Genomic DNA, 17,939 nt, shown 5'->3' on the forward strand with positions numbered 1-17,939 from the left:
TATCTGGGATCCCCAGCCTTGAAGCCTGTCCCCCAGAGCCTGAGGCACTTCCCCCTCAGAGCTGGGCCGGCGCTTAGCTTTGTGTGGTGTTGGGGGGGAGGGGGGACTGGCCGGCTGTGTTTTCCTGTTTGTATGAGAGGAAGTTGGCTGTGAGTCAGCAGACACAGGAACTGTCAGCAGCTAGGGGAAGACCCCTACCTAAGGGGAAGGTGAGGGGAGTGTGAGGAAGTGGTCCCCATTTCTCCCAGTTGTCCCAGCCAGGAGAGGAGTAGCCATCTTCAGCTTCCTGGAGCCCTTCCCTCTGAGAAAGCGAATGCTAGTAATAATCAATACTTAAAATGGCCATAGTAATGGCTACCGTTTATTGAGAACTGACTGTGTCCCACCCAGGCCCTGTGCAAACATCGACTTGCAAACTTTGATTACTTCTCACAACAATCCTTAAGATAGGGAATTTTGTGACCTCTACAGGTAAAAAGACTTTTTCTAGATGGGCGACTGTGGGGCCAGGAGAATTTTCCTCAGAAACCTCCTATTAAAGGAGTGAAAATTGACCAAGGGCCTTAGCTGCTTCTCTCTGAACTCCGTCAGCTCCTGCTCCAGGGCTAGCTTCCCAATGGAAGCTTGGTCCCAGCCCATGACCAAGCTCAGCAGAGATCCTAAGGCAGGCCCATTCCTGGGAGATAGGGGACTCCTCTAACAGCTGACATTGGCTCAAGAATTACCCCATGGCCTTACTGAACTGTTGCTCTACTGCATGGTGGTCTCAGATGCTTCCTCTCCACCTTCTTTCCTTCCCTCTTCTTTATAGCTCCCCCAGCCCCTGGCTCGCTCTCTCACAGGCTTTCCCTTAATCAAACCCTTGCATGTTTCATCCTGCCTTCGCAGCTTCTTCTTAGAGGACTCAGAGTAACCCAGCAAGAGAGGGAAGTTGGGTAAATTAGTACAGGACACAGGGAGCTTGCAGGGATGGGTGTTGGGGGGGGGGGGTCCCAGTCAGGAACCAGGTGCAGGAGTTTTAAATCTTTTCTGTGTTGTTTCCTTTTGGCAATCTCATAAAGCCTATGGACCTGGTCTCAGAGTAATGTTTTAAAATGCATAAAATGAAATATGTAGGATTACAAAGGGAACCAATTATATTGCAATACAGTTACAAAACTATTTTGATGTGATACAGTAATATATATGCTTCTTTATTAATGCTTTAAATAAGATCTAGCAGTAGGTTGATATCTCACGTTATTTTGAAGCAGTGATGAGCATAAAGGATATTTCAAGATATCTGCAATACCATAATGTGATACAAAATTATATGTGATTTCTATTGGTGACAAAGCCATAGTTACGGCTAATACGACTGGTTTGTTGCTATTGTCATAATTGAAGGAAATGCTAGATTTCAGTTAGGGACAAGTAAAAATAATGTAATTTGTTTTCCCATCCAAGTTCAGTGACTACAAGTTGAGGACACTTGAGCCAGAGATGCAGGGCAAAGCTATAGAAAGGGACCCAGCCCCCTCCCTCAGATGCCACTGCCTTCTCTGGCTCAGCCCTTTGGGACGAGCCTCGGCTCCCTAGGTTATGTCTTCCTTCTCTCTTTTTTAACCTGGCTCTTTCTCAGTTTCTTTTATCTCTGTTTCTGTCCCTGTCTCTCTCCACCCTTCACTCTCCCCGCCCCCCCATCTCTGTTTCTCTTCCTATTTCTGTATCTTTTCATCGTCTTTCTGTCTTTCTCTTCACTCTGAATCTTTTTGTGGTTTTCTCTGTGTGTCTATCTCTCTTTCTGCCTGTATGTTTCTATCTCTCTGTACCTCTGTCTGTGTCTGTGTCTCTCTCTGCGTCCCCATAATCTGTCACTGAGGGAACAGGGCAGACTCAGAGTATTCCAGGGCAAAGAGAACTCTAGAATTCTAGGGTCATTTGGAGCTAGAAGAAGGAGTGTCCCTGGGCCTCAGGCTCTGGCCAGGGAGGCACAGGTCTTTCCTTCCTCACAACCTCTTCGATTCTCAGTCTTCATAAGGGCAGAAACAAGTCAAAACAGAGATGAGTAAGAAGGAAGGCAGGGAGTGGAGGAATCCCAGGCTCCTGAAGACAAGGGCTGAAGCCTCTGTGACCCTGAACTTGGGTACAGTGGATCTGTCCTCAAACTCCACTCTGCGAAGCTGCAGTTCAGGAATCCAGGTGTTGAGGCTGTCTTCTGCCTCCTCCACTCTGCCTGGGGAGGGGAGGGGGAAGCACTGACCAGGTCTGCTATGAGGGCACAGGGACTCACAAAGTAAGCCTGCAGCAAATGTCAGCCCTGGCCCCTAATGGATGGGTAAAGGGAAGTCAGTGGGCTCAAGGAAGGGGAACATGGCATTCTGGGGTTGGTCTTTTCTCTGAATCCTTAAGAATGGGGTAGAGCACCAAGTCACTGCTCCCTTAGGGGTGGGGGTGTATGCCTCCCAAGATGATTTAGATGAGGAGAAGGCTGTTAGTCTGGGAAACTGGGAACAGAGAGGTCACCGAATATCTTGAAAAAGCTGAAGGCATCCTAGGAAAAGAGAGCAGGGGGAATGGTCGTGTGCAAGGTGAGACAGTGCACAGGAATCAGAGTGAGGCTGGGTAGGTGGCTAGGGTCCCTTAGAGGGGCTTCTTCCCTGGGAGGCTGTCTCATGTCCCTGCTCTTTAGCCAAACCCCCTTTATCCTCACTGTCAAGGAGTCCACTACAGCAGAATCAGCCAAGCCAGGCTGAGCCGGGGAACTCAGTCCAGGGACAGTCCTACTGGTAGTCTATGTTGAGCTGCCTTTTTTTGTCTTAGGGTATTGTCTGTGACTCCTTTAGGGCGTGATGGGCAAAGGGTACTAGGAAGGGACCCTCTCCAAACCTTTACCCTGGCCCCCACCGGGTCACTCTGGCAAGAGAAACTGCATTATTGACCATCGCCATCCAATCTGCCTGCTCGGTCTAATTCCAGTATAAGCTGCAGGCTCACGAGACCCATTATTTGGTGCATCCCATGATCTTGTTTCAATCAATCATCCCATGGCATCATATTGTCAAGTTAGACTGCATTTCACCCTGTAGTTTTACTGTCTCCCAAGTTCCCGGGTTGTCATCTTGTCTGTTCCACCACTTTTGGTCCTCCTCATCCAATTTCCTCTCACCCCTGCAACTCCTGATCACCTCCATTGTCTCCAGGGCTCCAGGGCTCACTCCTTCCCCTGCCTTCCCCTCTCTGGGTGGTAGAGGGCACAGCCATCATCCTCACTGGGTCCTGATGAGATGGGTCAGGCGGGGTGGGGATGGGCTCTCAAGAGCATGCTTCTTACATAAAGAAACACTTCAATCATTTTACTTATTTCTCTTATTTTCACTGAGGATCTGTTCTGGTCCAACCACTGCTCAGGGGTTTAGAGATGCAACATTGAGCAGAAGCTGACTGTGGAGAACGTAGTCTGCTAGGGGAATGAGACATTTATCAAAGAACCCCCAAATAAATGCATAATTACAAACAGAAATGAGTGTTCTGAAAGGAAGTACTATCAGAACATATTAATATAACAGGACGCTGACCTGGCCTGGGGGTCTGGGAAGACCACTCCAGGAAGCTGTACTTAAGCTGAGACCGTAAGGATGGGTAGGAGTTAATTGGAGGTGGGAGGGAGAGTGTTCTAGGCAGAGAAACCACAAGTGCAAAGGTCCTGAGGTGAGTAATAGAGACAGAGCAAAGAGAGGAAGAGTTTGTGGCCAGCCGAGATAAGGGACCTCAGGGCCAGGCCATGCAGACTCTTGCATAATAGTTCTTGATTGGGATTTGGTCTTCAGTCCAAGAAGAGTTTAAGCATGGGGTGATAGGTTCCGACTTGGATTTTAGAAAGATGGCTGCATGGGGACTGGTTATGATCAGCATAGCCCTCCCCATCCCCATTTCTCAGACCTGCACCACCCACACCCCACCACCCCCAGCTGCCCTCTATGCAGCCCCTCCTCATTTCCCTTTTCACATTTTTGTGAGGATGAGGTCATCATAGGGGAGGGGAGGGAGTTCCTGGCCTCTAAGCCTCCTTTACTGGGAGGCTGGGGCAGCCCGGAGGAGGGGGAGGGGAGGAACAAACACAGAACACCTCCCTTCCGCCCATCCTCACCCCACAACTACAGCCCTATCTCCTTCCATCCCAGACTGTTGAGGTGAGCTGTACCTATAAGAAGAAATGTTTATGCAATTTTACTGCAAGACACGTTAGGAAGGGCATCTAGACCTGCTACCACCACTGACTCCCCCTGGGGCCTTGGACAGGTTACCCCCCCTTAGATCTCAGTTTCACTGCGCAAAAAGTTAACGGGCAGGGATCTAATTCCAGCATGGTGACTATAGTTAACAATACTGTATTGTGTACTTGAAATTTGCTGAGAGTAGATCTTAAATGTTCTTATTACACACACAAAAAAATGGTAACTATGTGAGGTGATGGATGTTAGCTAACTTCATTGTGGTAAGTATTTCACAACGTACATGCATATCACATCATCCTGTTGTACACTTTAAATTCATACAATTTTCTTTGTCAGCTATGCCTCAATAAAGCTGGGAAACAATTTTAACACTAATAGGCAGCGCTGTTCAACAGAACTTTCCGCAATGCTGGACACATCCTCTATTTGTGCTGTCAACGTACCAGCCACTAGCCACGTGTGGCCATTGAGACATTGGAATGTGGCTGGTGAGCCAGAGGGGTTGAATTTATTTTCTTTTATTGTAATTAGTTTAAACTTAAATCGCCACATGTAGCTAGTGGCTACCTTACTACACAGCACAGGCAGATCTTAAACTTTTATGAGAATCTGATTCGTTCTGAGCTGAGCCTGGTGCTGGGCGCTGGAAGCTCTGCAGGCAGCGGCGGCCTGAGCTCCAGGGTAGCCCGCTCCCTCCCGGTCTCTCCTTCCCGGCGGTCAGCATGAAAGCCTTCACTGCAGTGAGGTCCGTTAGGAAAAACAGCCTTTCGGACCACAGCCTGGGCATCTCCCGGAGCAAAACCCGGTGGACGACGCGATGAGCCCGCTGTACAACATGAACGACTGCTACTCCAGGCTCAAAGAGCTGGTGCCCAGCGTCCCGCAGAACAAGAAGATGAGCAAGATGGAAATCCTGCAGCACGTCATCGACTACATCTTGGACCTGCAGATCGCCCTGGACTCACACCCCACTATTGTCAGCCTGCATCACCAGCGAGCCGGACAGAGCCAGGCGTGCAGGACGCCACTGACCACTCTAAACACGGACATCAGCATCCTGTCCTCGCAGGCTTCTGAATTCCCTTCTGCGTTAATGTCAAATGACAGCAAAGCACGCTGTGGCTGAATAAATGGTGTCCGTGACTCTTTTTTCTTTGCACAACAGACAACAAATCCACAGGAACTTACTACTTTTCAACCATTTCACAAGGACAACAAGTTGAATGGACCTTTTTTTAAAAAAAAAGAAACAAAAACGGAAGCAAAACTAAGAAGGATCAGATCATTTTCCTCAGGGTGTCTGACCTGGACTGATATTAGTTATTTATGAAAAAGACTTTTAATGCCCTTTCTGCAGTTGGAAGGTTTCTTTATATACTTTTCCCACCATGGGGAGCGAAAACGTTAAAAGTCACAAGGAATTGCCCAATCTAAGCAGACTTTTTGCCTTTTTTCAAAGGCGGAGTGTGAATACCAAGAAAGATCCAGTATTCAGTTACTTTAATGAAGTCTTTTGGTCAGGAATTACCTTTTTGACGCAAGCCTACTGAATGCTGTGTATATATTTATATATAAATATATATATATTGAGTGAAACCACGTGAACTCTTTAGAGTTTTCTTGTATAGTGGCAGAGATGTATATTTCTGCATATAAAGTGTAATGATGTACTTATTCATGCTAAACTTTTTAGAAAAGTTTAGTTGTAAGCTTTAACCCTTTTATACAAAATAAATCAAGTGTGTTTACTGAATGGTGATTGCCTGCTTTATTTCAGAGGACCAGTGCTTTGATTTTTATTATGCTATGTTATAACTGAACCCAAATCAATACAAGTTCAAATTTATGTAGACTATAAGATTATAATAAAACATGTCTGGAGTCAAAAAAAAAACTTTTATGAGAATCTGATGACAGTTATGCACTCCTCCTTAGAAACATATCCACACACTTTATCATAGATGGCCCCTCCCAACCCCACTGATGGACCCCGGGCAGGCAGGGCCGATTGCCTACGTTTCAGGTTCCTCATTTACTCTGCCTCTCTTTTTGTTTTGAAAAATGAAAGAAAAGGAAGGCCTTGCCTAGAGATAGAAGACTGACTGGCATGACCCCAGGAACTAGCAGACCGCAGTTTGAAGCTAGGACTTCTGCCTCCAGCCGGGGGCAGTTCCCACATATCTAAAAAAGCCAGGGTGGTGAAAGGCAGAAGCGGCCAGGGCTGACATTAAGGTCTCGGGCTCTGGCTGAACTTCCGCCTGCTCTGCCTCCCTGCAAACCACCAAACTGCCCCAGGGCCAGTCCCTCTTGGGCCACAGGACTCCATAGGAGTGTGAGGCTGTGCTCTGGGCGTGGGCTTGTGCCATGGGCCTGCGGTGTTTAGGAACTGGGGAATTTGGAGTAGCCAGAGGTGGGGGCCAGAAGGGAGGGTCCCTCAGCCCCACCAGCCCTTCTTGGTCTCCTTGCAGTGGGATAGGGGGCAGCCCTTATTTGCTGCTCTGGACCTGCTGTCTGCCGCTGCCTCCTCCTGCCCCCAGCACCACCAAATCCTGATGTTTTCACTGTGAGAGTCAGACACTGCCCCCACCCAGGAATATGGAGGGCTGAGCGGCCTCAGCCTCAGAGGAAATCACTCCTAGTCCTGCGTGAACGGGGTGTGTCTACTTAAGTGGGAAGAGGAAATGTTGTCCTCCCTTTCCATCTCCAGAATCCAGCCACTCCTTCACAGAAAGCTCCCTGCATAGACCCATTTACAGGGGACAACTTTCATTGAGACTTAACTTTAACTCCTTCCTGGCCCTGTCTCCTCTCTCATCTCTCAAATGTCCACCCCTTTGGTCTCCCTTCTGAAAAGTGGCTGGTTCCTGCACCTCCCTTCCCTACTCCGTACAGATCTCTATTTTTTTCTGCTTCAGCAGCTGTGCTGGAGTGGTCCGACTCAGGCTCCAGCAGTGACCACGGTGAGGGCCACACCAAGGGAGACAGTTCTCAGAAACCCCCTGTCTTAGGTCCTCTGGAAGCCAGGTCTTCCTCAGGTTCTGTTCTGTGGCCAGGATTCAAGTGAAAGCCTAGGCGACTGAGAGTGAGGAAAAGGGAAATACGGGCAAGGAAGATGCCAGGCAAGGTGGTACAAAGCCTTAGGGTCCTGACTGCACTTTCAACAGGCCACAGAGAGACACTGCATGCTGCACAGCCAGTGTGTGGGTTCAGCACGTGTGTGGCACTTCTCCAGAGGCTGCAAGGAGGAAGCATACCAGAAGTACCCCACAGCTCTTACCCACAACCTATCCCCAGGGATAAAGCTTCACCCCAAGGTCCTGGGCTCTATAGCCCAGCCCTGGGTGGTACTTGGAAACCAGAACCTATACTACACAGTGTGGCCTTTTGTCTAAGCCTGCAAGTGGAGGGGCAACGTCAGAGAGAGCAAGAGTAGTTCACAGCATTTGAGAAGAAAGGTTTGTGTCTCAATCAGTCCGCCCCTCGTGCCACTGAGTTCCACTCTCGCCCTCCCATTATATCTGACTTCCATATCCCAACAGGGGCAGGGGGCCTGTTTTTTTTTTTTTTTTTTTCCATGAGAACAAAGTTGTCATCACTGTATCACTGTTTTCTCAAAAAGAGAGGTACAGTCCATTGTAAACAAGTCCCTTTCAAGATAGTGCTAGATGTGATCGCAAGGAAGATAAAGGCAAGAGGGTTAATGAAGCAAGTCACAGCCCCACCGCTGCAGCTGGTCCTGAGTCCATAATTGACAGTATCTCCCTCCTTCTCTTCCCCTCAGCTGGCTCTTTGCACATCGGGGCTACTTGCCTGATGGGGTCATACAGACTTTCATCCCTGACAGGTCTGATCCTTGCGTTGCCTGTCCTTTTGGGATTGTCATTTTCCAGGTTGTCTCTTGTCAATTACGACCAGGTGGGAGGTTCTAAGGTGTCCTGGCTGGATCCAGACATCCCCTTCCCTGACTAATGCATCTGTCTATAGCCCTGGTGCCTCATGGCAATCAGGATCAATGACCTTGCCCAGTACAGTAATCCCTTTTTTGCTATTGATCCACTGACATGAGGAGATGGCTAGGTGGCAATCACAGCTTCCAGTTTAGTAGAAACATTACTGTGTGGCCTGGTATAATTTCTTCTTCCCTGGAAACTAGGACCTCTAACTGGCAGAGCCTAAAGATTTGGGGACAGGAAGCCAAATTTATGCAAATCGGAGAGTGAGATGGGCCACTTCCACATTGATTCTTGTATAATTTTTAGGTACAGGGGACAGAGTGCTATTCAAAACAAATACTATGTCAAGGAGCTCAGGGCCCAAACCTACAGGTGACACGCTCCTGCCAGCATCTCCTGCGCATTCAGCAGGCTGTACCACTGTTCTGCCAGGCCGACTGCTTCTAGATGATGAGGTACAACTGAGTAAGACCAAGGAATCTGTTGATCACTGTCCCCTTATTACCTCATACCATATACAAAAATTAACTCAAAATGGATCAGAAACCTAAATGTAAGAGCAGAAAGAAAAAGTCTTAGAGGACCCCATTAAGGGACCTTCTTTGTGGAGACAGTGGACAAGGGAAACAAGCCGAAATCCCGAGCAGGCACTGGTTCCAGTAAAGACGAATCCCTGTCCCCTCCAGAGTAGAAAGAAGGGGTTCGGTGCAATTCACTTGCCACCAGGGGCTTGGCTGGTCTTCTGAGGAAGAGAGCCATACTAACAATGCTCAGCTGTTGGCAGGTTGAGCCCTCAGAGTGGTAGAACCAGCTCAGCCTTGGTGAGGGGGAGCCATGCTGTGTGGCCCATGCATCCCCCGCCATTCCTGGCACCATGACCACTCTCTATAGTTCACAGACTATTGTGCAGGCATTTAGGGGGGACAGGAAGAGATTAACCCACCTGATGAATCATTCTATCTACCTAGTTGAGAGCCTCTCGGCAGTGTACGTATGCTCTGCAGTATTTACTCGAGACCCGGAAGTTTGCACACTCAGTGTCCACTCCCAGAAGTCTGTCCACTTACCTTTCCCTCACCCTCTTTGTCATTGATCTTGGTCTTGTTCCTTCTAGGCTCCTGACCAACCAGTCAAGTCCTTCACGACTTCCCATGAGTCAGGGAATATCCACACTCAGGCCGCCCATACTTCTAGACAACACTGATGACCATATGTACTATTCAAAGCTTTGCACATTGAGTGGGACTTCCCTTCACCAGTGTCCTGTAGGGTCATTATAAGAAGGCCATAATGTGGCAGCAGTTCAACTCTAGCTCTCACTAACATATCACACTGACCATCTGTGAACCACACCTCCATCCCTTCCTTGTCTATCAGTTGGTCACAGGGAATCTGAGAAGCCACACAAGCTGACCCAATATCCCCCTCCAATCGTATCTGCTGTGACTTCCTCTCTATTCCTGACTCATTGTGAAGTGGCCCCTCACCCCTCTGGCCTCCAGTCTCCCTTCACACCCTCACCAGACCAGGCCAGATGGGAGCGGGGGTGCTACTTCCCTCTAGGCTTTGGGAGTAGGGTGCTGCCTTCCCAAGACCTTAGCATCCTCACAGCAGTAACAAAATGATAATATCAGTAGTAGCTCCTGCTAATGAAATGCCCCTCGTGTTCCAGGCCATGTGTTAATAAGACGGGTCAGCACTAGGGTGAAAAGAATGAGGAGCCTAGGACACAAAGTTGAAGGAAGTCTCAGTGTGGTGCAAATCCCAAGTCCTTAAATTTTGGGTCCCAGGCACCTCACTTGCTTTTCCCTAGTCCTGACCCTATTAATAAGCTCTTAACATATATTATCTCCTTTCATTCTCACAAGTAAGTATTATCACCCACATTTTACAGATGAGGAAACTGATTCAGAAGTTAATTTGTCCAAGTCACAATGTCAGTAACTGGCACAGCCATGTTTTTCTGACTTTAACGCCCAAGCTCTTCATCACTCAGCTGTATTAGTCCATTTTAGCCTGACCTGATCCCCGTGGCAGGCTCCCTGCTGGTGAGCCTCCGGAAAATCGCGATCCCCAGGCCCACTGAGACAGTGGGCTGCAGGACCAGGTTCCACCACCGGCTTCCTCCTCAGAGGCCAGTCAGACACCCAACCGTTTTCAGCAGGCAGCCTGAGGAAGTGGCTGCGCCAGAGCAGGCAGGAAGGGGGCGCTTTCCCGAGCATGTCCACTAGATGGCGCCCCAATACCGACCCACCGAGCTCCCTCGGCCGAGTGGGCGGCCCCCCAGCGGGGAGACGCAGGGCAAGGCACTCCCCTCTCCTCTATCCAGCTTTTCCAGGACCCGGGGCTGGAGGTTTCCGACCCAGGCTTGAGCCTCGGCCTTCTTCCGGAGCTCTAGCCCACTGACTCAGGGCCCAAACCCTCCTCTGCTCTCCCAATTTCTGAATCCCCCAGCCCTTGCCCTCAGTGGATGGGTAGATGGGGGAGAATCTTCCTGCTTGCCCCTAGAAACGGCTTCTTAGTAGTGCCCAGCACCTCCCAGTGCCTTCACAGCACTGCCTCTTCCTTCCGTTCCCTTCCTTCCTGAATTCCCCAGACCCTCCCTGTCACTCCCACCCTCTTCAGCTTCTGCCAGTCTTCCGAGGTAGGGACCATTAAGGCCAATTCCACGGATTTGGTGATGCAAATACATGCAAATATATGCAAATCGCCATGTAAAGGAGGCTTGCCACTGTGGTTCTAAGTGGCTGTCACAGCTTCTCTGACACCTGTTCTGAGAGACAACTGCCCTGCCCCCTCCTGTTCAGGCGTCTATCTGCTATTTGCCCCCCAGTCTCCTTCAAGCCTCTGGCTTCTGGCCTCCTTTCTTTCAGGGTCCCTGGCTAGTTTCTGGTTAAAAAGGACCCTTAGGGTGTCTTCTCTCCAAACTCCCTAGCGGGGGGGCAAGGAGGAAGGCATATCTTATTGGGTACAGACTTTTGCATCTGAAAATGACACCATTTCCTGGCTTGTGTGGCCTTGGAAAAGCAGTTTAATTTTTCTGAGCCTCGGTTTCACCATTAGAAGAATGGGAATAATGAAAGTGCTCATCTTATAAGAACCACTTGATAAAGATTCTACATGGTACTGCATGTAAAATGCTTAGCACAGTGCCCCTGAACATAGGAAGCTTGTTGGCTACTGACATTATGATTTTCATTGACCCTGTTGGTCATATTCTGAGGCCTCGGGTTTGGGGACAGGTATGCAGACGGACACAGCTTGAGCATGTGCACATGTGGACTCATCCCTGTGCATGCATGTGCAACAGCTGACAGCCTCACGGACTGGCGGGGCCAGCGCTCGGGTACACACACATTCAGAAACACACACAGGAGGAGGCTGTGGGAGGTGGAATCTGAGTCATCGAGACCAAAGCTGTGGGTGGTGCTTTTGTCCTGATTTCCGGGGCTCCATGCTCCATTTCGAACAAGGAAATGTATGGGGGATGGCACAGCCAAGCCTCCAACTGAAAGGACAGTTGGGTGGAACCCTTTCTTGCATCAGCCCCCTCCCCAGGCCTGATGTCATCCTGGTGCCCACCCAGCTCTGCATCACCTGGGCTTCTCCTTTCACTGACCTTGCCTTCCGCTCTACTAAGTCTCCACAGGAAGGGCAGCGCAGGCCCACTGGGGCCTTGATGTCATAGCGCAGGCCCTTGATGACATCCTAGAGCAGGTGGTGCCTGCTCCCTGGAGCACATTGCCTAAGGGGACAGTAGTCTGGGAGCTTGATGAGTGTAGTGGGGAAGGAAGTCTGAGGGAGGTGGCATCTGGTGGTAGATAAGACCCCTTAACTGGGAAGGAGGTAGCCCCAAGTTCAAGTCCTGGCTCTGTGTGACCTTTTGTAGTTTCCTTAACCTCTTTGGGTTTTAATGTCTACCAGTAGAACGAGGTCAGTCATACCTACCTCAGAAGGTTTTTGTGACTTTTCAATGAGATAATGCACATAAACATGGACTTCATTCGGCGCTCCATGGACCGAAGAAGGTTCATATGTGGCCATCGTTTTGAATGATGCTTATTGAAGGGGAGAGCAGATCCTCTGGGTAGCTCTGCTCCTAGCAGTTTCATCTCATTCCTTAGAGCTGCCCCTCCTCCTCCACCACTCAAGCCAGGCAAGGAGAGGCGGAGCTACCTGGTACATGGGGTCACAGAGGGCCAGCTCCTAAGTCAGTTTGGGCTGGGACATCACCAGGCACATGCATGTGTCTCAGGAGACAGGTTCAACCAGTTTTTCTTCTCTGATTGGGAGATGATTGGCCAAGATGGGACAGAGTCTTGAAAATCCTTTCCTTGAAATGCTGCCATTTACTGTGCACCTACTATGTGTGAGGCACCATGCTGGGTGCTGCTCTATGTAAGCTCTTGTCACCCTCACAACAACCCTGTGAAATGGGTACTAACATCTCCAGTACACAAGACAAGAAGAAAGTGAGCGACTTGCCCAAGGACATGCAGTGAGTAAATAGAGAAACTGGGATTCAGACCGACTCCCATTTCACGCTCTCTACCTTACCAGATACATCAATGGTTTTGACTGATTCGTGTGGACTCATAGACGTGGCATCAAGGAATATCAGTTCCCTGGATGTGCAGAGGGAGGAGTCTCTATTTCTCAAGTCAGCCTCTTGAGAGCCTTGTGGGCAATGGTGGAGCTGTGGTGAGCTAGTTAATCTACCTTACGTGTCCCCAGGTGTCGTGCACTTGGCTCCCAGCCAGTGGTTATATGACATCAGGGAAGGGACAGGTGCATGGGACACAGGTGCATGGAGGTCAGGGGTGGGAGAGGCAGCCTAAACACCTGCTGAAGGCTCTGTCCTGTGCTGGTGGGTGGCTGGTGGGGAGGGGGAGCAGCAGATGGGCAGGTCGGGGTGGGGGCAGGGATGCTGAGTTGGCTCTGAAGATTCTTGAAGGTGACTCAAGAATCTTCCAGGAAGAGGAAAGTATGAAGGAGAAGAAAGAAAAGGAGGGGAGGAGAGCTTTAGTGGAGGAGAAACTGAGGCAGCTCAGGGAAAGGACTGTGGGGTTAGGCAGTTGACAGAGAATGGTTTGGTGTGCAGGCTCTGGGGTCAGATGACACAGGTTGTTAGCCCAACTTCAGTGGCAAGAACTGTTCTTTAGTTTCCTCAGCTGCAAACCAGGTTACAAACAGTGCCCACCCTGAGAACCTCTAGTCTTCCATCACGAGAACCTAAACTTCATTTTGGCCTAGCAGCCAAGTAATCAGCCCCAAGGCCCTTAATCGCTGTGGGGCTCAGAAAGGGCCAGTTTGGGAAGGTTCTAGGGGTCAGCTTCCTAGCCCAGTCTAACCACATACTTATTTTTGTCTTCAAGTGATGGGCACCTTTTCCTCTGGCCCTAGGTCTATAGGACTACTCAGTAGGGGCTCCAAGAGTATTCATTGAAAAGATGAAATGAACAATACATGTCAAGTGGTTGGTACCTTGTTCAATAATTGCACCTTAGCTGATTTAACATCAGCAAATATTTCTGCATCACCCACCTTGCGTTCAGCGAATAAAACCCAGTCCCTCTCCTCATGATCTCCCTGATCAGTGGCTGAAGGGTTTAAGGTGGCAATAGTGTTACTGGGGGGACTTCAGGGGCGTTTCCAAGCCAAGGCCAGAGGAAAAGATGGCCAGCGCTTGGAGGCAAACCATGTGTGTGGTTAGGTTGGGTTCGGGAGGCGGTCCCCGGAGCCTTCGGAAGCCGGCCCTTCCAGGTCCCAGCCGTGATTAAAGTCCTTGTGGCTGGTTACTCGGCAGCCAGGCCGGAAGAGAAAGCCCGTAATTAACAAGCTGGCACTCACACAACCACATGTCAGCACAACCAAGTGCTGGGGATAGCTGTCTGTCAGTCGGAACTGCTGGTGGAATTTTTCAGACAGCTGGGCTCAAGCCGGGAAATGAATGTAAGTTACATTTCTATGCATCGTTGTTCGTGGTGGTAAAAAAAATTAATCAGTGACATAGCTGTGACACATACTCATTTAAGAGTCTACAGAGAAATGTTCATTTGTCAGAGGCAGCAAAGAAGAGATTATGTGTCAGCTGGGGAGGGGTGAAATATTTATACAATGGCTAATAAACACCGGTGTGTAAGGGGGTCAATTGATTGTGTCAGTGGCCACATGACAAATACACCATTGAGCGGCCATGGGCACTACCCCTGTGCCCGGGGGCTCCATTCTGATGACAAATACACAACGTGTTACTGTTAACGCTCCCCCTCCGAGCACCCGCTCAGCCGGCTGGGCGGCTGTAGATTGCTAGGAAGCAGAACTCCCATGGAAGTTGTCTCTCCCCAACTTCATTAAGTTGAACTCCAAGTTGGTGAATGACTCCCCAAATACCAAAACAGCTGCAAAAAGCCATTTCTTTGTGTGTGTGCTGATTTTTAAAACTTCACGTTTCTGAATTTCAGAAGGCCTGGAAATAACTGGCCTTGCTCCCTACCTCCAGCAAATTGTACACCAGCCCTCTCAGTGCAGACCCTGGCCTGCCCCAAGCTTCACACCCCCATGTGTTGGGCAGGGGTCCCTGTCCAGGCAGCCGTGGAATGGATTTGAGCTCCTTTCCTGTTGTCACACTGAGGCCAAGGCCCAACTTGATCCCCAGTTGCAGTTAAAAGGTTCTTATACCCTCGTGGGCACAGTGGTCTTTCCTACCATTGCCTAAGGGGACAGTAGTCTGGTTGATGAGACATCTGTTATCCCCAGGTCCCTGCCTCTCAACTCTCTCCATGGGCAGTGCACCTGGAGCTGTGAGATTGATCATCAAGATTTCCAGAAGAAGAAGCATCTATATCAGCAATGACCAGTACTAGTTCCTGAGCCCTGATCATGTGCCAGGCTCTCTGTCAAGCACTCTACATGCATTATTTCGTTGACTCTTAACATAAGGTAGGTCTAATGATCAGTGCAGTTGTATAGGCGAGGAAACCAGCCCCCAGAGAAATTACATTTCTTTGCCTTGTCTAAGGCCCACAGTTACACAGACGGAGGTGGGATTCCAACAAAGTAGGGCAGCCTGCTTGGTCCTGGGTCACCTGTCTCACCATGTTGGAGATATGTGTCTCATGGTTTACACCCGAAAATCTTAATCTCCAAGCTTAAACAATTCAGATTCTAAGAGATCAATTTATAACTCTAGAAGAATATAAAGTTCTGGAGGCATGGGCTGTGTCCCGGACTCTGCTCATAACATTCGCTCCAGAAAAACTTGGCTGATTTTCTCACCTTAACTGGGGCAGGTAGAGCCACTCCCAATCCCCGAGGTGTCCACCATCCCAGCTCAGAAACATGGGGCTGGTCACCCCTTTAGGGACTGAGAGAGGCCCCCTCCCATGCTCCCAGCCTCGAGCCGGTTTTCAGTTGCTGTAATGCCCCTATCAACATCCAACACCCAACAACATCTTTTGATTTGGGATGGGATGACACCCTGAGAAAACAGTTGCAGATGAAATTTCACACGTTATCTGTGAATGTGGAGATTACAGATAAGCACACGTTGCAACTTGTTTTTACTTTTAAAAATGAGATTCCTTCCTTACAAACTGATACTCCACTTTAGATTTCCCACTATGGAACTGTTCATAATGATAATATTAATGATAATGATGATAATATCGGCTGCATTTATTGAGTGCTTACTATATGCTAAGTGCTTTGAGTATTATTTTGTCTACTCCTCACAACAACCCCATTTCACAGATGAGAAAACTGAAAACCAGAGAAATTAAGTAATTTGCCCAAGGACACATAGCTAGTAGGAGCTGGGTGACCATCTGCAGAGTCCCTGGACTCTTACCCATTAAGGCTTGAGTTCACTCCTACTGCACAGTAGTGACTCCATCCAGCCCAGACCCTGGCTTCGGCTATACTGAACTACTCTAGCTCCACAGCTGGTCTTGCTCTCTTTTTGCCTGCTGTTCCCATTGCTTGGAATACCCTTCCTTCTGCCTGTTCACAGATGGAAACCTCATTGGAGACCACCGGGAGGAAGCTTTGGCTTTCATATCTTACCCCATCCACAAACCACCCTTCCGCTTCCAAAGTCTCTCCCAAGCTCAGCCAAGAGTACCCTGGAAGGCTGCCCTCCCACATCCCCACAGCCTGCGGGGCTGATTCCAAGGGTCTAGGACAAGAAATGACCAGGAAAGAGCTTGCACTAGAGTGGGCACTGTCCCCAATGCCAGCCTCACCCTCCACACAGCCTCCTTAATACAGACCTGACAGGTTACTAACCTGCCACATGCCCCTCTCCAACACTGTACAAGCCTCACCTCTTTTTTGCTTCTCCAGGCAAACTGTCCCACTTATGGGGTCCCTGAACAGGTGTTTCCCTCTCCTGCCTCTGGCTCTTTGTGCTTGGAACATTTTTTCCTTTGTTTTTCTCTGATGTCTGCCCCAAGATTCATCTTGGGTGCCCCTTCTTCCAGGAAGCCTTCCCAGATTTCCCCAGCCTAGGCTAGCTCCTCCAGAGCAGGAGATTGGGCCACTGTCCACTGTGCTATTCCTTATGACAGGCACAGAGGAAGGCCTCAGTGAATGTTTGTCAAATGAATGTGTGAATGAATGAGCAACCTGGGAGTGCAGAGAGCCATAGAAAAGAGAGAATCTCTAATAATCTCAGACTCCAAGGAGGAAGTTCTGGAGGTTTGGACTCTGAAAAGAAGCCTCAATTAAGCCAGGGAGAGGTTAGCCAGGATAGGGGTTAAAGTCAGATTGTTCAAAGAGACCAGCATTTTGCCCTGGATCCGAATAGCCTGTGTGATCCCAGACAAGTTACTTAACTTCTCTGAGCTTTGGCCACCTCCTCATCTATAACACGGGGGCTAAGAATATTGCCAATATCATAAGGCTATGCTAAGAGTTGAATGAGATAACATAATTCAAGTTATATATACATGCTCAACAACTGTTTGTTGTTGCTCCTGGAATGGGCAGAAGAGCTGAGAGGGTTTGTACTATATAGGCTACCCCAGGACCCTGGGCAAGGGGATAATTAAGAGCCATGGACTGTTAGGAACCTGTGTCCTGGGCCCATCTTTGGCCCCATGGGCTATGTGACCTCAGACAACATTCTTTCCTCTCTAAGTCTTGGTTTTCTCCTCTACAGAGTAAGGACATTAATTTTGTCCCTAGAAACTACCCAATAGGATTATTGTGGGAGATCATATGAGATAATATATGTGAAAAAGCTTTGAAATGTTTTCAGGGCTGTATAAATGCAAGGGATTATGCTTATCTACAGGCAGTTTGTAGGGGCTTAATTATTAGTCAGCATTCACAGGCACTGAAGCTTTGGCACAGCTCTGCAAATGTTCCCTTGGTAGCTCCTTTAATGGGAAGGGCCCCATGGAGAAACTGAGGCTGCGTTGTCAGCATGTGTCGTGAGGCCCTTGGCAGTGGAATGGGGGTTAGAAGGCAGCACTGAGATGGGACAGCATTGGTGGTTCCACCCTGGGCGTGATCCCTGGTTCTAGGGCCTCTATCCGCCCTCGCAGAGGTGGGAGTCTGCAGAAAGGGAGCAGAAACTTGGTTTCAGTTGTGAAGTCCTTCAGGTGCTGCCAGCGGCAGCTCTGCTGGGTTTGCTCCTGGCATCTCCTCAGGCTGGAGGAGCTGGAGAGAGGCAGCAGCCGGCGAGAGGCAGCAGCCAGCAATGACTCGGCATTTGCTAGGCCTGGCTGGCTGGTGAGAGGATAGAGGTGCCCAGCTTCACGGTGCC

At 49.3% G+C, this 17,939-nt stretch overlaps 1 pseudogene; it reads left to right on the plus strand.

Annotated features, from left to right (window-relative positions):
* The first annotated feature begins 1,068 nt into the window (after nucleotides 1-1,068).
* On the plus strand, nucleotides 1,069-5,754 carry LOC141567119 (DNA-binding protein inhibitor ID-2 pseudogene; annotated as a pseudogene).
* The last annotated feature ends 12,185 nt before the right edge of the window (nucleotides 5,755-17,939 follow it).

Source organism: Rhinolophus sinicus, chromosome 5 (genome assembly GCF_057876585.1).
Source record: "Rhinolophus sinicus isolate RSI-liver-muscle chromosome 5, RSI-T2T, whole genome shotgun sequence".
Classification (NCBI taxonomy): Eukaryota; Metazoa; Chordata; class Mammalia; order Chiroptera; family Rhinolophidae; genus Rhinolophus; species Rhinolophus sinicus.